At 46.2% G+C, this 20,361-nt stretch overlaps 1 long non-coding RNA gene across 2 annotated transcripts; it reads right to left on the bottom strand.

Moving 5' to 3' along the window:
* Positions 1-2,457: 2,457 nt before the first annotated feature.
* LOC107180584 lies at positions 2,458-7,218 on the bottom strand. Of its 2 annotated transcripts, XR_006212988.1 has the most exons (4): positions 6,551-7,218; positions 6,246-6,390; positions 4,726-4,874; positions 2,458-3,521 (listed from the first exon to the last, which is right to left on the bottom strand). It is a non-coding gene; the product is annotated as an uncharacterized LOC107180584 (long non-coding RNA). The 2 variants fall into 2 exon arrangements; XR_006212987.1 differs by lacking the exon at positions 6,551-7,218 and having other exon boundaries at positions 6,246-6,541.
* Between the last annotated feature and the right edge of the window lie 13,143 nt (positions 7,219-20,361).

Here is a 20,361-nt window from a genome sequence, read left to right as displayed (position 1 = left end):
GTAAGTAAAACCTAAATAGTGATTCATCAACTTCTCAATTGTTCATCCTTTTGATACATATTAGCTGACTTTTTGTGCTATTCTGGTGATTATTTTCATTGGTGGCTCATCATCCGTTGTCTACCGGATCTGACGATCCTGTCACCATTCCGTCAGGAAGATTATGTAAAAACCAAAGTCGATGTGGGAACTCTGTATAAAATAGCATGTTGCTGAAACAAAATGAAGTGTCCTTTCCCTTTCAGAGAAGTCCCTTATTTCCCAATAAAACTAAACAACAATAGCACATGGCAAGAGTGGAAGTGAGGGTGGAAGAAGTACAAATGAGTAAAAAATCAATAGAGAAGGGATTTGTGCTCTAAAAGAAAAATCTGCCTTGCAGAGATGTTATCAAACATGATCGGCCTTCAATAGTGCCTTTACAATTCTCTCTTTCTTTTTTGTTTTTTCCTTTACAATTCTTTCTTTTTGTACACAGCTGCAGCTAGACTTATAACATGTTTTAGTATTTGGTTACAGTGTGATTGCCTTTGGGTCTCATGCAGGGCCAGAAGGAGGAGGAGGAGGAGGGGAAGGAGGAGAAGGAGGAGAAAGAGAAGGAGAAGGAGAAGGAGAAGGAGAAGAAGAAGAAGGGGAAAAGAAAAGAAAAGAAAAGAAAAAAGAAAAAAGAAAAGGAGAAAAACTTAGAAGCATTGGAAAAACTGCATGGTGCCTACAGGATGTCCTGTCACATTTATCTGGTTAGACAGATGCGTGACTCACTATAAAACTTGACACATCGGAAATGGTTTTATTGTGCCCAGTACTTCTCTCTTCGTAAATATTAACACATAGGTTGGAGGGTAACAAGGTATATTTGTCCTAATAGAAAAGTATCCACTCTAGTTCTTTTCAAGGCGAAAGAAATTGAATCTCAGACATGTAGATGGGGAGAGCCCAGAACGTGTAAGCAGCACCAGGCCAAGCCTTCTATCTGCACTCTCAAAAGCTCCAGAAGTTCTGCTCCCGTAAGTTGCTGGTAATAAATGGTCCGAGGCCGGTATCCCTGGATGGAATCTCTGTGTTTTACCATTGTTTTGCAAAGCTGGGATAGCACGCGCTCAACTAAAATACTTAAGTATTCTAAAATTGCAAAAATTCAGGGGCCCCAGGGTGGCTCAGTCGGTTGAGCGACCGACTCCGGCTCAGGTCACGATCTCACAGCTCATGGGTTCGAGCCCCGCGTCGGGTTCCGTGCTGATAGCTCAAAGCCCAGAGCCTGCTTCGGATTCTGTGTCTCCCTCTCTCTCTCTGCCCCTCCCCTGCTCACACCCTCTCTCTCTCTCAAAATAAAAAAAAAAAAAATTTTTTTAATTGCAAAAATTCACCGGTAATCGAATACAAGGTAGAACAAAGGCCATGTTTTCAATTCCATAATCTTTTAAAAAGCAAAACAAAATGAGGACACGCAAAGGTGTCTTCTGAGTGTAGTTCTTGACACGGTCTTAGTTAGGTTGCCTCAAATGTCTCCTCAGCACGAAAACTTCTTGACTGGATGACCTGAAATGATCTTTCTCCTCTCCGTATATATGTGTTGCCAAATAACATCATTAAAAAAAAAATAAACGCAGAGAGAAAATTTCCCTTGGTCCCATTATTGGAAATACAAAAGGATAACACGTGACCCTAGCTTCTTCTGCTTTCATCCGTGTTCTGACAGTGGCCGGGCACGTGTGCATGTGCGGGCAGGTCTGTGTGTCTACGGAGAGTGTGTGTTCAGGGGTGTGTGTGTGTGGAAACGGTATTGGCACGTGTGTAAGGGTGTGTGCACGCAGGGGAGCGTGTGCGTCAGGGTGGGTACACCGATGGGTGTTCAGGGTGTAATTATGTGTAAAGACATTTGTGTGCGTAGATGAGTGTGTGTGCTCAGGGCTGGGGGGGGGGGCCGGGTAAGGGCACGTATGTAGGAGCACGATGTGAGGATGTTCGTGTGTGTTTGTGCAGGAATGCGGATATGCAGGCGTTCTGTGTACAGGGTGTTAGATGCACGTGTATAGCTTTGCATGCACACAGACATATGCGTGTGTGTGTGTGTGTGTGTGTGTGTGTGTGTGTGCATGTGAAGTGTCATGTCCGGGGAAGAAATTTTGAGACGTGGGTCAGCCACGAGGATCTGTGGGAAGTGTGGAAGAACAGAGGGGCTCGCTCCCACGACCCCGCGATCATGCCCCGAGCCGAAATCGAGAGTCAGACCCTCAACGGGCTGAGCCACCCAGGCGCGCCCCAAGCTCGGGAACCTCCGGACTCGCTAAACTTCGGGTCTTGGTGTTTTAAAATGAGCAGACCGCGACTTCAGTGGGGTCTCACCGAGCCCCAGCCTGTCGAGGAGGTAGCGTAGCTTGGCTCGTGGGAAATTCTCCCCGGACGGTCTCAAAGGAGAAGGAGAAGAGGGAGAAGAGGAAGAAGAAATTTCAGGGAAATGCAAGGAATGCTTTATTTTGATACCGAAAGAGGAACTACTCTGCGTTTGACCTTTCAGACTCTTTTCTGCCGTGTCTAATTCAGAGCCCGGGGACGAGTGCCTTCGGACGGCGTGGAGGAGAGCTTAGTGGACAGCTCAGCTCTGAGCTGCTGGTGGAAGGGAAGAAGAACCAGGCCGGGGGTGGGGGGTGGGGCGAGTTCAGTGAACTTTCATGCACACGGGAAGGTGCCCGCCGGCCACCCTGGGGGAGTGTGTCCCCCAAGACCGCTTCTTACTGCGGTGGCCGGGGAGGCACGACTCCCCGGGATTTAGGGGGACGCAGAGCCGGGTCTGAAGACGGGATGCCCGTCCGGGGTGCGCAATGGAATCAAAGGAAAAGCGTGATGCTCCGTGTAATCTGCCATCTTCATCTGAAGATACGGTTTATCTAAAGAAAACGGGTCGCATTTCCCCTAATTTTTGACTTCCGCTCTTCTGCACCAATTCCTTAACCCTATCACCAAGGCCCATCGCCAGAAATGATAAAGCTTGCCATCGATCGCTCTTTCTCTACTGCCCCTTTTCTCGCTTCTTCTCTCGGGCTGGCGGGTACCGTCGCGGGGGCTTTTGGCCACACTCTCTCGCTCTGATTCCCACAAGTATTCGGCACGAAGTTGTTTACTGTTGAGCGTTCTCCAGGCACTAGGCGCCCTGACGGGGGCAATTCTTCCATTTCACGGCACAGGAGAGGGCATGCCAGCAAGATCGTGAGTCTTGCCCCAAACAGCCCAGCTCTGCGGCCTGAGCCCGGGCACTGCACACTCCTCCTCGCCGAGCTGGTGCAGCGGAACCTGATGCAGAGAGAAGCTTTGTGCCAACCGCTCGTGGCAAAAAGAAACTACGGTCAAATCATACCCTTGTGTTACGTAGCGTAAAATGCACGCTCACGGATACTAGTTTGTAAAAAAAAGTAAGATGGAAATAAGTAAAGGAGAAGTCTGTCTCCATTCGAAGCCAGTTTAGATGTTAAGAAAAAAAGGAAAAAAAGTGGACCTTTTGGCTTCATGTGGAACTGATGATCCTGTAAAACAAAGAATGAAATTCGTCAGAAATCGAAATTTCTTGACATTGTTTTTGCTTAGCGTGAGGGTCAATCTTCAAAAATGTCTTTTTAACCAACTAAATTCTCAAAGGACATTTTTTAAAGGACATTACAAGTAAAGTTAAAATGAGAAACTGAGTGTAACTACAGATATTAGGGAGAAGAGAGTCCCCACGGGCTATCGAAAGGCCTAGAAGGGAAGGACGTCCTTCTTTGCCGTGAGCAGACTGGCTCATCCCAATTTAGACAGAGCCTGTCCACTGAAGAGGGGAACTATGCATTTTTTGTTTGTTTGTTTCTTTTTAAAAGTCTTCATTACTGGGGCGTCTGGGTGGCTCCATTGGTTGAGTACCCAACTCTTGGTTTCAGCTCAGGTCATGATCCCAGGACCATGGGATTGAGCCCTGCCTCAGGCTTGGAGCCGCCTAAAATTTTCTCTCTGTCTTCCTCTGCCCCTCTTTCCTGCTCACTTGCTCTTTCTCTCTTAACATAAAAATAAAATAAAAATCTTCATTACTGTTTGTTGTGTTGATGCTTGAGTTCTCTAGATTTAGAACGTGTAGACCTTTGGCAAATAGCATGCTGATTTTTCTGGTAAATTAACTATTATAGGCTGAATTGTACCCCCCTCCCTCTCAGATTCAACCCTTAGTACCTCAGAGTGTGACCGTACTTGGAGATAGGGTCGTCAAAGACGTATTTAAGTGAAAACGAAGGCAGAGGTGTGGGCCCTCATCTGATGTGACAGGTGTCTTTTCAAGAAGAGGAGATCAGGACACAGACATGCACAGAGGGAAGTCCATGGGAGGACACAGGAGAAGGCGACCATCTTTTGGCCAAGGAGAGAGACCTTGGGAGAAACCAACCGTGCTGACACCTTGATCTCAGACTTCCAGCCTCTACAACTGTGAGAAAATAGATAGCTGCTGTAGAAACCACCCAGTCCGTGGCATTTTGTTATGGTAGCCCTAGCGTACTAATAAATCAACCAACCAAGGAACAACAACAACAACAAAAACCTTCTCAGGACCCCAAACCTATTGGCATCATCCACCCTATCCTATCCTTCTCCAAAGACAGAATCGTATGATAGAGAGATAGAGACAGAGAAATAAATGTGAAAAAACGTGTGTGTGTGTGTGTGTGTGTGCACAGATGTGTACATGTGCATACGGGTACATACCGATGCTTCCTCCTTCTGCTCCCCAAGAAGGCCCGGAGCGGCAACACCCCCATGGAAATGAACACATCCAGTGCCTGGGGCTTGACTTCTCAATACCATTATCCTCTCAAAAGATACAGGACTCCTGGGAGAAACGGTCAATTCTGGAGCTGGGGCAAGGAAAGCACAAGAAGAGGCTGGAAAGAATTGTAAAGGTACTATTGAAGGCCGATCATGTTTGATAACATCTCTGCAAGACAGATTTTTCTTTTAGAGCACAAATCCCTTCTCTATTGATTTTTTACTCATTTGTACTTTTTCCACCCTCACTAAGAAAGAAAGCAAGGAAGTACTTTAAAAAGTCCGAGGGCACGTCAGAAGGAAACTGAGGTCACTTTTTATTTTTTTTATTTAAAAAAAAATTCTTTTTAACGTTTATTTATTTTTGAGACAGGGAGAGACAGAGCATGAACGGGGGAGGGTCAGAGAGAGAGGGAGACACAGAATTGGAAGCAGGCTCCAGGCTCTGCGCGGTCAGCGCAGAGCCCGACGCGGGGCTCGAACTCCCGGACAGTGAGATCATGACATGAGCCGAAGTCGGCCGCCCAACCGACTGAGCCACCCAGGTGCCCCTGAGGTCACTTTTTAAAAGCACACACTTGTTAGGGGCTCTTGGGTGGCTCAGTCGGTTAAGCGTCCGACTTTGGCTGAGGTTGATCTCACGGTTTGTGAGTTCAAGCCCCGAGTCAGGCTCTGTGCTGACAGCTCAGAGCCTGGAGCCTGCTTCCCTCTCTCTGCCCCTCCTCTGCTTACTCTCTCTCTCTCTCAAAAATAAACAAACATTAATAAAAATTTTTTTTAAAAAGCACACCCTTGTTAAATTTGGGTCAATCTGAATATAAAATAATGAGAGTAACAAATTATAATGGGTTCTAGGTAACAGATTGTAGCCTATTGAGTAACATAGAAAGGAAGAAGTTGTGATAGTATGTAAATTGGACGTATGATGAGGAACAGGATATTTCTATAGTTTCAAAGTTTTTCCTCCACGAAAAGGTTATAAATTATAAAGGGAAGAAGGGTAACCATTTAGTGGAAAAGCCTGGCAGACACAATTTCATCAAGTGACCAAAGTAAGGAAGCGAACTGATATCGTGACCCGAAGGCATACGCTGAGGACACAGCGTCTCTTCTGTGGCATTTCATCAAAGACGCAGCACTTGAGCCTAATCGTGCAAAGAAGCATCAGAGAGGCCCGATCGAGGGACTTCCTGCAAAATAACTGGCCTGTAATCTCAATAAGTGTCGAGGTCCTGAAGGTCAAGGAAAGGCCAAGGAGCTGTTCCGGCCTACATGATGCTAAAGAGGCCTGACGGCTACGCGTGATGTCTGATTCTTGTCTGGATCCTGTAGCTCTAGAGGACATTACTGGGATGACTGGCAAAACTGAAAAGGTGTCTGAAGACTGGATGGCAGTAACAGTATCAGTGTTAATTTCTAAAATTTAAGAGTTGTTTTGTAGTTATGTAGGAAGTACGCACGAAGTAGTCGCAGATGACCGTGGTTTAACAGGTTTTGTTATCATTTAGGTACGGGAACGAGAGACCGCCATTGAAGATCTATCTAGTTGGTTATAGTCTCCGGGCGCCGTGGCACCCCACACAGGCCCACAAGGGGAAGCAGTGTCTGTAAGGAAGCAGAGGGAGTGAAGGGAAAATGTAGACCAGAGCTTTTACTCTTGCTTCCATGGGAAGAACAGGCGAGGCAGGGCGAGCGGGCGTGGGATTGGCTGTTTTGAACTATCAGTAGGCTCTCGGGCAGAGAAGCTGTCCTTCTTGTCTGGTACCTGCTTTGGGGCGATCAGGTGTTTGGTGAAGATCATGGGTGCGGACTCTGGCTTGGTTGGTTTGCATTGAAAAGCATGCTCGATGCGGGTTGTTCGTTATCTTTAGGAACGGGCTACCCTGCTAGGGGCGGCCCCTCCAGGGGCAGCAAGACCCCAGCTGTCAGAGCATCAGAATACAGAAAATAAGAGACATGGTTATCAGAGTTGGGACGACAGATCGGCAACTTCGCATTAAGCGATGGAAGAAAAATGTCTTCATCTTGTACCTGCAACTTTCCTGTAAGTTTATGATGATTTTGAAATTAAAAAACAAAAGAGAATGATTTGCAGGCGTGTCTACCTTCACTGCACTGAACTTCTGGATGGCAAAAGGGATGCCTTATATTTGCTTTGCATTCCCAAAGTGCCCAGAACGCTCCAGCACTTGGTGTGAAACAAGAGTCAACGTTTTAATGAGTGAAACAAAAAGGTCTTGCTGCTTTCCCTTTGTGTCGTTACCTCCTCTGATACTTCCCATTAAAGAATCTGTCCTCTTGGGGCCCCCGGGGTGGCTCAGCGGCTTGGGTATCTGACTCCCAATTTCCACTGGGTTTGGTTCATGGTCTCACGATTTCGTGAGTTCGAGTCCCGTGTGGGCTCTGTGCTGACAGCACAGAGCCTGCTTGACATTCTTCCTCTTTCTCTGCCCCTCTGCCACTCACACTCTGTCTCTCTCAAAATAAATAAACAAACTAAAAAAAAAAAAAAAAAAAAAGAATTTGTCCTCTCCATTTATGCGGAGGGCAGTTTGATGTTGCACATTGTGTGTTTTTCCGAAATCAAAGTCTGCTGCTTTTTCCAGATTCTCAAGCAAGTATGAGAAGTCCAGTGTGAAAGTCATGCACCTTAACTTTGTTACGCCCTCCTTCTTGTGCTGCTCGGACAATTACTTAGACCCTAAAAAGGACAAAATCAGAGTTATTTTTACAGGTACTGACAACAGACTTCCATTATATTCCATACTGGACGAGTGGCCATATTTCCTCAAATGGGAAAACAGGGCTTGGCAAACAGAAAAATTTAAATTAGAACTTTCTGGAAAATCTGGTCATTGTATTTACATGAGATGGAGAAAAGTTTCCGGCATGAGTTACAGAACAGTGACTGTGGGGAGGGGAGTTGAGGGAAAGGGATGCCATGATGTGCCAGGTTTGAGACTGAGAGAAGGTGACTGGGGGAGGGGCAGCCATCTTCCCTTTGCACTGACGTACCCTCTACTTGTCCTGAGGATGGCCATGGGCTCGGGGAGAATGGGGGGAAGGAGGAAGAGACCCTCCAAGATGCTGAGAAGGAAAAGGAAAGGAAGTCCTGTGGTTGTGGAGCCCCCTGATTGGGACCCCACTCCCTAGTCTATTATTGTTGAAAGATGGTGATGGGTTGGGACATATTAGTCAGAGGCCACCAGAGCTGATAGGGGACCATCGTGCCACCTCAAGAGACACTAGGGATTACAGAAACCAATGAACAGAGTGTCCTTGTATGTGGGGTGAGGGATATGAATAGACGATGTTCTCACTGTAGATACATTCGTGGGAGATAAAACCATAAAGAGATGTGCAGGAAGTCAAAGAGTTTGGGGGTGTGTGATTATTCAAAGGTGACACCAGATCGGGATTATTCAATAGGCAGACAATGTAGGTGCACAGAGCACTGGCAAAAGAGGGGCAGGGTCAAGAAGGATAGGAAAAAGGGGGGGTGAGAGGGAGGAAAGATACAAGGAACGGAGAGAAGAAAGAAGAAAGGAATGGAGGGAGAGAGGGAGAAAGGGAGAAATTACCCCAAATTTGACCATAGAGAAATCTAGAAAGAAGCGGTTTTGTTTCAGCATACATGTATTTTTGTATCGTATGGCTTACTTACCCATCGCTGTTGCCTTGCAAGACATATGAAGCGCACGCTGAACTTTCCGGGGCGAGGGACGTGTTGGAGACGAGAGCAGGTGAATGCCAGAGCCCTTCAGGGCCTGGCCAGTGATGGCCGAGGTCAGACGTCCCCCTGGTCTGGCCTGCCGAGGCCCAGTCTCTTTTTACGAAGACAACTCTGGCCTTTCAAGCATTGAAAACAAAACTTCACACTTGGGATAAAGGTTTGAGAAGATCTGCAGGCTTCACTTTAAATTACAAGTTACTCGCTGCGTGTTGTAATTCTTGCCCCGTTAGCCTTGAACCAGCCTTCCCAGGGCACGTCTGCTCGCACACTGTTAACACGAGAGACACGCTTGTTCGGGAAAAGCCACAGTCCTCTGGTACCAAAAATAGACAGCAAAGCAACACGTTTCCCAGTTTCCAAGACACGGGGACAACGGAGGCCTGGCAGAGGCCCAGCAGACACCCCAGCGGCCCTCAGCCCCTTCCCTCAGAGTGTCCGTGATCCCTGGAGCTCGGAGCCCTTCCCTTGCGGTCAGCACGGGGGGTTCGGCGACCTCTGGCACGTCCACGGCCGTGCTCGAGTTCTGCCTCATTGGCTGCCTTCGCCACGTATGACAACTGAGGCTTCCCCCGGAACCTTAACAGATGGTCTGCTCTGTGTCGTGCTCCCGAAATAACACTTCTGGCCACTCGGAAAAGAGATGGCCAGTTATCAGGAGCCATCTGCAGTTGGGTGTTGCCGGCTATTTCCTCAGACGTCAGCCGCCAGGAACTGCCCCCAGACCGTGCTGCATTATCAGCGGCTGGTATAAATCTAGCATCCTACAGCCCTTTCCGATAACTCTACCGTTTCCATGAATCTATAGCTGTCTTTATACCGGGCCTCTAAATTTGAATGAAAAGTGAGAGCATTTAATCTGTTCATCAAATTTTTTGGCGTAAATAGAGCTGACCTCGGGAATGTTCTTGGGGTCCATCCAGTTCATTGTTCAGCCCCACGTAGATGTGTCCCCAGATTTTGTTATCTCTCTTTCATCCCTTAGCGGGTATATCGTAACCCCTAAAAGGCAGGGAACGTCTTATCCTACGGGTCAGTCATGGTAAGAGGATTATTCTTTATGGGCTTCGAAAGGACGTGTGTGAAGTCAGTGTTCTTCTTTTGTAGGCAGCAGAGGAATGTGAATTAGATAGAAATCTAGACAAGATTAAAACCAAGCTACCCGGCTGGTGGGGTCAGCACTTCCTTCCCGCAGCTCTGTGGTGCTGGGCGGGCCACAGCCTCCATCTGGCAAAAAAAAAGAAATAAAAATTAAAAACATAAAGGTTATTCCATGAGATCTGTGAACCCTCCATGTAGATACGGCCAGATTCATAGACCGTCTCAGGAAGGTGGGGCTCTTACCAGTTTCGCAATAAATGCTCGTCCTGGATGTTGCATTTTCTTTGGGAAAGACCTGAGATGGATGAGGGGTTATGATGAGGGGGATCTATAATTCTCATGGTAGGGACTGAGATTATTGGATGGTGAAGCTGGCTGTAAGGGGCAGATACAATCCTCCTGGTTATCGGAGAGGGTCCTACCCCATCAGGATGGTCCGTTTGGTTGGCTGTGGATGAGGTGACTGTCCCAGACCGAAGACCAGAATCGAATGGGAGGAATATGGGAAGTGAGAGACACAGAGAACTTTTGTCCTGGACTGTTGTAAGGAACTAAGCAAGTCCCCTGGAGAAGGCTCCCCGCGAGGCAGGAGGTAAGGCCATTATTTGAGAAGCCACATCGCGTGGAAACAAAATAGTAGCCACAGGTATCAGTGTTCACGTTCTAATAGCCACCTTAAAGAAGGCAAAAAGAAGGTGGACTTCATTTTAACCATATATTTTATTTATCTCCCAACATCCAAAATCCTATCGTTAAACACGCAATTGATATAAAAAATACTAATATGTTTTGGATTCTTTTTTGGAACTGTTGGAAATCAGGTGTGTGTTTTCCACTTAGAGCTCTTACCGCCCACATGTCTAGTTGTCCTTGGTCGCGTGCACCCTGGACGGTGAGGCGCAACAGACTTGCAAAGAGCTGAAGCAGTGACTCCTGGGACCCTGAGCTTGTCCTCTGGGAGCGGAGGGTATATAATCACTACTATCTGAAACCCGTTTTTTGTTTGTTTGTTTGTTTGTTTGTTTGTTGGGACCATGACTGTAGTTATTCTCTATATGGCTCCTTCCTTGGTGGTCTCTCCCCTTTGCTTGATAAATGCCAGGCACGTGTTATCCTAAGTGGAATTCTGAAAACTCATGTGCTTGAGTCCCTGGTGGGAATACTTAGGATAACGTAAAAAGAAGTCAAGAGGAGTGGCTTTGGGCTGGGGACCACGGGTGAGGAGGGAATCCCAGAGAGAGACGTCCCGCTGTTCCTGTCCACTCGGACTTCTTCCGGCGTTTTCTGTAGCTGTGGCCAGGGTGGCGACAGACCCAGTGCCTTTCTAGGGCTCAGCTAAGTGGGGTCCGGAAATACATGAAGGTGGAGGGAAGAGAGAATGAAATAAACGGCGACGGATAGAAGATACAGGTACGACAACGTCAAGCTGTGGTTGGTAACTCAAAGGCTGTGGCAGCCGCAGGCTGGGACCGCCCTCCATGTGGCACCAATGAGACAGAGCGTGTCGGAAAAACTTTGGGAAGCAGAGAGAATAGATCGATAATGACAGTAGAAGATCCCCCTCCGGGGCCAGTGCAAGAAGGGGTAGCCCTTTTATCTACCGTTCAGCCTGAGTGGATCCGGGGTGACCTGGAAATTCAAACACAGGATTGTCATTACCAGTAATGGTACCAATCAGTTGGTGTTGGGCAAAACTTTTGACGTTCTTCTGTAATCAAAAATAGCGTCATAGGCAATTTGACGTATGAAAACAAAACAATGGGGGCGCCTGGGTGGCTCAGTCGGTTAAGCATCCGACTTCGGCTCAGGTCATGACCTCACAGCTAGTGAGTTCGAGAGTTGCGTCAGGCTCTGTGCTGACAGCTCAGAGCCCGGAGCCTGCTTCAGATCTGTGTCTCCCTCTCTCTCTGCCCCCGCCCCGCTCACTCTCGCGCTCTCTCTCAAAAATAAATAAACATTGAAAAAACTTAAAAACCAAAACAAAACAATGAGAAAATATAATCTGTTGAGAAAGAAAATCTTTCCCATCCGAGCTTTATTGCAGCCCGGTATTTGAAAACACCTTGGGAACCGTGTGAACGGTCATTTAAAGTGCTCCCTGGGAGCGGGCATTAGGATTAGAGGGCTTCTTAGCAAACCAGCAATTTGGAGCTGAGGCTGCTTGCTGAGAAATTCCACTCCAGCAAAGAGTCCCCCCACCCCACCCCCTTGGGCTGCTGTTAGGTAAGGCGTGCATTCCTGAGAAGCCTGGGGTGGGGGGGCAGGGGGATGCAGGTTCCGATTCCCACGACTCCCATGATTCCCATGACATGCCCTGTCCTTCGCGAGAAGGTGCCCTGGCTGTGCCCAGTTCTCTCCCCTCCTGAGTTCACATTCCCGGGGAACAGCAGAGCCTTGTTGGGGGGGGCGGGTCACAATGGGGAGTTTGCAGGGATACCGTGATACCCCATTGGAGTTTCCCTTTGAAATCCTTCTAAGGTCTGAGTCTGCAAATGAATCAGAGAGATCGCGTGGGGGGTGGGGGGGCACAGAGAAGGCATTCAGAAGCCCACACTTGTCTTCGCTGGCCCCCACCCTCTCCCTGGACGCCTGAGTGGCAGTTGGAACCACTGTCTCTCCCCCCCGCCCCTACCACCACCCTGCCCTTAACTATCTCTCCACGGCTGCCCTGGATTCCTCTCCACTCAGCCTGACGCTGTGAGATTAACACAACAAACTGTGCCACTACCCCTTCCTTAAAGTGCATTTCTGCATATTTCGGACATGTGTGCAGAGTTTACTGAACTGTCCAGACTTCCATGCCTCTCTGTGCAGAATATTCTGCGGGCAGATCATGGAGACAGACGCTGAATGGGAAGGCAGGGGGTGCCTTTTTTTTTTTTTTACAACCCCCCCTTCCCTTCTCCTTCTCACGTCACACGGATACCGTGCTCAGACCTCCTTCATTCCGCAGCCTTTCATGAGACCGACTTGGTTGGAGGTGCTGTGCCTGTGGGCTCGCTCTACCTGGAGGGGAGCCAGCTCTTCAGCAAAATAAGGTCTCCCCGAGTTACAGGGTTCAAGGTGCATATTCGTGAAGGTAGAAATTAGGCCCCTGTGCTGCCCCGTTACAGATGCGCGCAGATGGCCGTGCGACATGCTTTTAGCGTGTGACTCTAGGTTAGGAAAACAAATGATGGGAGCGGAGTGGAGGCCTTTAGCTAGAAGCTGAAAAACAGTTTGGGACTTTTCTTTTTAGGAGGCTGGCAAGGCACTTAATATCAGACCCTGGAGACCGACGCTGGAAATCGGCAAGGCAACTTGACCGATAACCTCGATGGCTTCGTCCAACAAAAAGGACAAGACTGCGGGAGGGGCGATGGACGTGATATTCTTTATGAGCATCTGGCCCTCCTGGAGCTGCCTGTCTGTTCAGCACTGCTTTTATTTTGCATCCCCCACGAACGGGGAGGGAGTGTGGCATTCGCTCCTCTCGGCGCCTTGGGCGGCTCTGAGGTCTGGCTCATTCCACGACCTGGGGCAGAGATCGATTTTTTTTTTTTAATTTTTTTAAACGTTCCTTTATTTTTGAGAGACAGAGCATGAGCAGGGGAGGGGCAGAGAGAGAGAGGGAGACACAGAATCCACAGTAGGTTCCAGGCTCTGAGCCGTCAGCACAGAGCCTGACGCGGGGCTCGAACGCATGAACCGCGAGATCACAACCTGAGCCCAAGTCGGACGCTCAACCGACGGAGCCACCCAGGCGCCCCGGAGAGATCTAGTTTTCATTCAGTTTCCCAAGTAGTTCACTCATTTTTGGAGGAAAACCAACATCTCCTCTGTCAGTATATCCATCCTTCCTTGCTCCACGCGTTTGGCAACGATTAGCGGTCTGTTTACTGAGTTTGCGACTCAAGGGGCAGGCAGGCTGGCATCCTCACGGAAGGGCTGGGCAGACCCAGAAGGGCCGGGGGCCTCGGGGCCCTGCGGCCTCCCCAGAGACAGAGCACCCTGAAATCCGGTGACACCTCCTGCCTGGAGTGACTTCTCAGGTCCGCAGAGAGCTCGCCAGCTGTCAGCCAGCTGGTCACCCAGGAGGAAGCCCCGGGAATGGAGAAGTGAGAAGTTTCGGCATCGTAACTAAGGGCACGGCTCCTCTGACCGTGGCCGGAAAACCACGAATGGAAAAAGAAAAACTGCCCTGAGAAACATTTGAGGACCTGCAGTGAGTGCACAGTGCTGGGGCTTGATTTCCTCCCCCGAATTATAACAAGCGACCCGTCACTTTTCTTTGTCACTGCAGAGCCTCTCCCCTGCCCCTCGGAGGTTCCAGATCTGACAACGGGCCTGGTTGAGAAGGGCAAGACTTCCAGGTCGTCTCAAGTTCGGTTTCCAGGAGCGTCTCGGTGAGTTTAGTGACTGCGGTTTAGCCGAGGACAGGAGTGGGACCCCTCCCCTGTGTCCCCGAGCCCGGTCGCGTTTCCAGGCCGGCCCCTCTGGTTCTGTGTGACCTTCCGAGTTCTGTGACGGCTCTGAGCTCTCTTTCCTCCGTCTGCAAAGTCTAGCCAATGGTGGCACTCCTGTCCCAGGCCCTTGTGAAGACTATATGACATTAGGTCCAAGAAGATCATTTGGTAAAGCCTTAAGGCATTGTTTCAATCTTTGGTTAACAAGTAACCAACAGAATCTCTCACTTAGAGATGTCAGTGTCTAACCCCAAACTAACTTTCCCCCTCTCTTTTCTCACTTCTTCTTTTTCATAGAATCGTTACACATTTTGTGATTAGATTAAGCCAGTAAACATCTAGTGAGTTCTACAAGGACACTGAGCTATACAGGTGTGGTTTGAAATGCTCCCAAGAACCTTACCATCTAGTGGGGACGAAACACACACACATATTAGAAGTTTTAAGTGGTACTCACGTCACATTACATAAAAATGTATAAAACATAAAGAATATTAAAATCGTATTAAAAACTCCCAAATGCACAATTAATTACTGTATTAGTTTGCTAGCTAGGGCTGTCATAGCCAAGTACTGCACACTGGGTGGCTTTTAGGGAACAGAAATTAATTTTCTCACGGGGCTGGAGGCTAGGAGTCCACGATCAAGGTCTTGGCAGTTTCTTCTGAGGCCTCTCTTCCCTGGCTTAGAGTTGGCCTTCTTCTCCCCGTGTCTTCACTTACTCTGTCATTTGTGCGTACCTGTGCCCTAATCTTTGCACAGAGGGACAGTAGTCATTTTGGATTAGGGCCCACCCTAATGACCCCATTTTTACTTAATTACCTCTTAAAAGACCCTATGTCCAAATGCAGTCAGTCTGAGGTGCTGAGGACTTGTAGTTCAATAGAAGACTTGTGGGGACATGGTTTGACTTTATAACAATAACCAAGTAAAGGGTGTAGACTAAGGATCCAGATGCTACCGGGCAAGTCTTGGTGAGTCACAAATGCACTGCCTACAGCGAGCCCAGATCCAAACATACAAATCCTTCTGTGCTTCTCTTGGTCATAGGCTGCCTGCAAATTAGTGCTACTTAAATGAATTGCCATCTTCTAGTTAAATAAATTCCGTAAAATTCCTAACATAGTGTTATCTCTATAGGATGTTGTCCCCCATATTCAAATCAAGGGAGCAAGTTCAAACAATCGTTTGTGAATAAATGACTTCGCTTGTGAAAAGCAGTAACTAAGTTTATTGCAATTTAATTATTTTTCTCTCTCCCCTCACTCCCTCCCCTTATTCCTTTGGAATGGGGATGGTCCACAGGCACGAAGACTTGAATATACGCAGGCCATAGTTGTGACGGAGGCAGGTAGTCAATACCGACGTGGGGCGGGAGATATTTTGGGGAAACTCGGTGGTGCAGAGTCGCTATATAGATGAGGTGGCCCTGAAACTGGGGACCTGAACGTACCCGTATATCAGTAGATTCAGTTTCATCGGATTGTCACATGGCTGCACAGAACCTCTTGGTTGAATTTTACATAGTATTTCTACAATAGTTCTACATAGTTCCGAATTGCGTTTTTCTACGTGTATGTACCACAATCTGTTTAAAAATTCAGGTCTTTTTTTTTTTTTTTTTTTTTTAAATCTATGTCTACACTGTTTTCAACTCTTTACTCAAAAGAGGACTGCAGGGAACATCTACATGATGAGTTTTATTTGCATTTAAATTCATACTCTTCTGTAGCCAGACTTTTTTTAGTATAGCAAAGTGTTATGCTCTCGGGACCTCTGCTTCTGCTGGTTAGTCATCAGGGTTCTACTCAGTGACTGAGGTGGGGTGGCTATTATACCCTTTTCTCCACACACACACACACACACACACACACACACTCTTCACTGACTGGTTTCTTCCGTAGGGGGACCCACGGCAGAAGGAAGGAACGACCAAGTCAGAGGCAAATTCAACTCTGGAGTCTGGAGCCCTTGAGTAAGCCCCGGGAGACTGGTAAAGGAAAACCTTTGAAACTCTAGGTAGCATTGAATCCAGTCAACAATAAGGGCAGTCTTGCTATAGAAGTAAAAGAGAGAGTTAAGGGAATTATTTCAACAGCTGCTAAAATCTCGAATAATGTAGCCACATCCCCTAATTTCATTTTCTACAATATCCATTTCAGCTTAAAGCCTAGTCTAGAACAATTGTTTGTTTGTTTGTTTCTTTTTGGATAGGTATGTCAGAGACAAGCACGGAATAGAGAGTGCATATTTGGCACCTGGTTTAGAGAATAAAGATTAAATACAATACTTTTCGACATGGTTTTCCCCTTTGTTTGAGTCAATTCCTAAATGTTAACAGATTAAACTCTGAAATTAATTTTTAGCTTCTAGCACTACTAGAAAATCAGAAACTGTCAGGTGAAAAGGTAAGTATTTCTGGTTATTGATTCCTTTATTTTTTTGTTAAGCTAAAATATAATGGGAACTTCCCAGCTAATAGTGGAGCTCTGTCCTTGGAGCACGAAAAGTTGTCATAAGCAACATGTAAACGAATGGGCCGTGTTCCAATAAAACTTTATTTATAGACAGTGAAATCTGAATTTCATTTCATTTTCACTTGCCATGAAATAAAATACTTTTCTCCTTAAAAAAAAAAAACAACTCTTTATGAATGTAAAAACCATCCTTCTCTGACAAGCCTTACAAAAAAGGTGGGGGGCCAGATTCGGCCCGTGGACCACGGTTTGCCAAGCCCCGACCTAGAAGAACGGAGGAATTTCAAATACCAACCACTGTCTTTTGATTAGTTACAGGAAGTTGAAGGAGGATTGGTGTGTGATAAGATAAGGTGTGCCAGCCAGGGAGTGAAGCTTGCTTGCTGTAAGTATTTCTAGAGACTGGCGATAGCCCTAGCAAGTTCAGAACTGTTGTGTCCCTCCCAGGTTGTACTGTCTACTGCATGCTGGCTTTCAACAAGGGCCACAACATGTTTTGAATGAAAAAACACCTGCTTACGATGCTAACCAGACTCAAAGGCAGAAAGCGTAGCAAATGAAATCTTTCCATCCAAGCAGGCTTTTCCGGTAGTGAGACTAAAAAAGCAGCAGCACATACTGGTGAATCTGTTTTCACATTTGTAGTTGAGGGCATGACATGGTGACCCCACCTGGGAACGCGCTTCTACTCTGAGTGGCTATGCAGTAGAAGCTACCAGACCTCCCAAACAGGGAAGCTGTCTCCAGAATGTTTCCTGTAATGGACCCATAACTACCTTTAACCTTGAATCCCTCTTTTTGAAAATGGGATTTTAAATCCCACGTTGAAGAGTTGCTTAGGAAGTAACAGAAATAATACCTTGTATTTTCTTAGTGCTTTCACAATCCTACAGCATCATTTTCATCAACATCCCATAAATAGTTCTATGTTTTGAGACCACGTGGTTTCTGGAACAGTGATAAGTGTGCCAAACCCTACAACACCCATGAGAGACTCTCAAGCAAAGGAGCTTCAGCAAGACCCTGGGCTGTCCAGACAGGAATGAATGACCCTAAGACCGTTAACCACTCGATTATACCATCTCTTCACTTATCCTCCTGATTATTTTGTGGACCGGGAATTGTTATTTCCATTTTGAAGAGCAAAGAGTCGGAGACACTGAATCACTTGCCCAAACTGGATCAAATCGCCATCTTATGACCTCAAGCCCAATACCTACGCTTCTTTACGATTAAAACAATACGATCAGGAAGGTGAGGGTTCAGGGTTTAAAAATGAGAAGACAAAAAGCCCTAACATTCACGCTTCTAAGTTTACTCGTTTGCAAGAAGAAGAAGATTTAAATGTACGAGCCTTAAGAAGGCAGTTTTTATGTAACAAAAATAAAAGTCTCTCACTGGGGGGCTTGGATGGTTCAGTCGTTGAGCGTCTGACTCTTGATTTCGGCTCAGGTCATGATCCCAGGGTCGTGGGATCGAGCCCCACATCGGGCTCCGTGATGAGCGTGGAGCCCGCTTGAGATTATTTTTCTCTCTCTTTCTCTCCCTCTGTCCTCTCCCTCTCTCACTCTCTCTCTAAAAATTTTCTTACCAACATTCCGACAAACATTTTTGTTAAATTGAGCTATAACCGATGTACAACATGGTATCCGTTTTAGGTGTACAACGTGATGATTTGATAGATGTACACATTGTGGTTACCATGAGCTGCATCACCACACGGATACAATCCTTTTTTCTTGTGATGAAACTTTTAAGACCTACTCTCTTAGCACCTTTTTACTTTAGTTATTTTGTTCTTTTTCAAAATTGAGAAATGATTAATATAACACATTACGTTAGTTTCAGGTGAACAACATGATGTTTGTAAAAATGGGGTTTTTTTCATGTTTATTTATTTTTGAGAGAGAGAAAGAGAGAGAGAGACAGAGTGTGAGCAGGGGAGGGTCAGAGACAGAGGGAGACACAGAACTGGAAGCGGGCTCCAGGCTCCGAGCTGTCGGCATAGAGCCCGACGCGGGGCTCGAACCCACAGACCGCTAGATCTTGACCTGAGCCGAAGTCAGACGCTCAACCGACTGAGCCACCCAGGCGCCCCCACGATTTGATATTTGTACATATTGTACAACCATCACCACGTTAAGTCTATTCACGTGTCACCACTGTTACAAACCTTTTTTCTTGTGATGAAAACCTTCAAGGTTTACTCACCGATTTTCAAATATGCAATATGCTATTGTTAATTATAGTCAACATTAGTATATCTCTAGGACTTATTTATCTTACCACTGGAAGGTTGCACCTTTGACCACCTTCACCCATTTTGCCCACCCCCTGTCTCTGGCACAGTTTTCTGCATCTATGAGTTTATTTTTAGATCGCACACACAAATGAGCTCATACGGTTTTGTCTTTCTCTAATTTCACTTAGCATAATGCCTTCAAGGTATATCCATATTGGCAAAGATAGCAGGATGTCCTTCTATTTCGATCCCTTCTAGGATATATCTCACATTTGTCTGTTGATGGACGCTTTGATTGTTTGCATATCTTGGTTACTGTGAATAACACTGCAATGAACATGAGGGTGCAGATATCTTTTTGATATAGTGATCTAGTTTCCTTCTGATAAATACCCAGAAGTAGAATTGCTGGATCATATGTTAGTTCTATCCCAACATTTCTGAGCAACGTCCATATCATTTCCCAGAGTGGTTGCACCAATTGACATTTCCACCAATGGTGCCCAAGTGTTCCCTTTACTCCAAATCCTCGCCAACACTTGTTATTTCTGGACTTTTTGATAATAACCATTCTAACAGGTGTGAGGTGATATCTCATTGTGGTTTTAATTTGCATTTCCCTGATGATTTGTGATGGTGACATAGTTTCATGTCCCTGCCGGCCATTGGACGTCTTTGGAATAATGTCTGTTCAGATTGTCTGCCCAGTTTTTAATTGGAGTTTTTGAGTTGTAGGAGTTCTTTATATATTTGGATATTAACCACTTACCAGACATATGCTTTGCAAATATTTTCTCCCATTCTGCAGGCTGCCTTTCCATTTTGTTGGTTTCCCTTGCTGTGCAGAAGCTTTTTCATTTGTTGTGGTCCCACTTATTTTTGATTTTGATCTGAGATCCAAAAACTCATTGCCAAGACCTGTCAAGGAGCTTACCCCTATAAGTTTGCATCTGGTTTTATGTTTTCAGGCCTTATGTTTAAGTCTTTAATCCATTTTGAGTTGATTTTTGTGTATGGTAGAAGAAAGTGGCCCAGTTTCTTTTTTTTTTTTTTTTTTTGCATGTGGTTATCAAGTTTTCCCAATCAAGCTTTCCCATTGATTGAAAAGACTGCCCTTCTCCCATTACATATTTTTGGCTCCTTTGTCATAAGTTAATTGGCCACATATGTGTGGGTTTATTTCTGGGCTCTTACACTGTTCCATTAATCTAGGTATCTGTTTTTATGACAATACCATACAGTTTTGACTACTATGGCTTTGTAATATAGTTTGAAATCACCGACTCTGATGCCTCCAGCTTTGTTCTTCGTTTTCAAGATTTCTTTGGCTATCCAGGGTCTTTTGCGGTTCCATAAACATTTTAGGATTATTTGTTCTATTTCTGTGAAAAATTCCATTGAAATCTTGATAGGGATTGCATCCAATCTGTACATTGTTTTGAAAAACATGGACATTTTAATAGTATTAATTCTTCCAATCCATGAGGATAGGTATCTTTCCATTTTTTTTGTGTCTTCATTTTCTTTCATCAAGGTCTTATAGTTGTCAGTGTACAGGTGTTTTACCTCCTTGCTTAATTT

Source organism: Panthera tigris, chromosome F2, assembly GCF_018350195.1.
Source record: "Panthera tigris isolate Pti1 chromosome F2, P.tigris_Pti1_mat1.1, whole genome shotgun sequence".
Lineage (NCBI taxonomy): Eukaryota > Metazoa > Chordata > Mammalia > Carnivora > Felidae > Panthera > Panthera tigris.
Note: the sequence above shows the minus strand (reverse complement) of the source record. Positions and strands in the feature narration are given on the sequence as shown.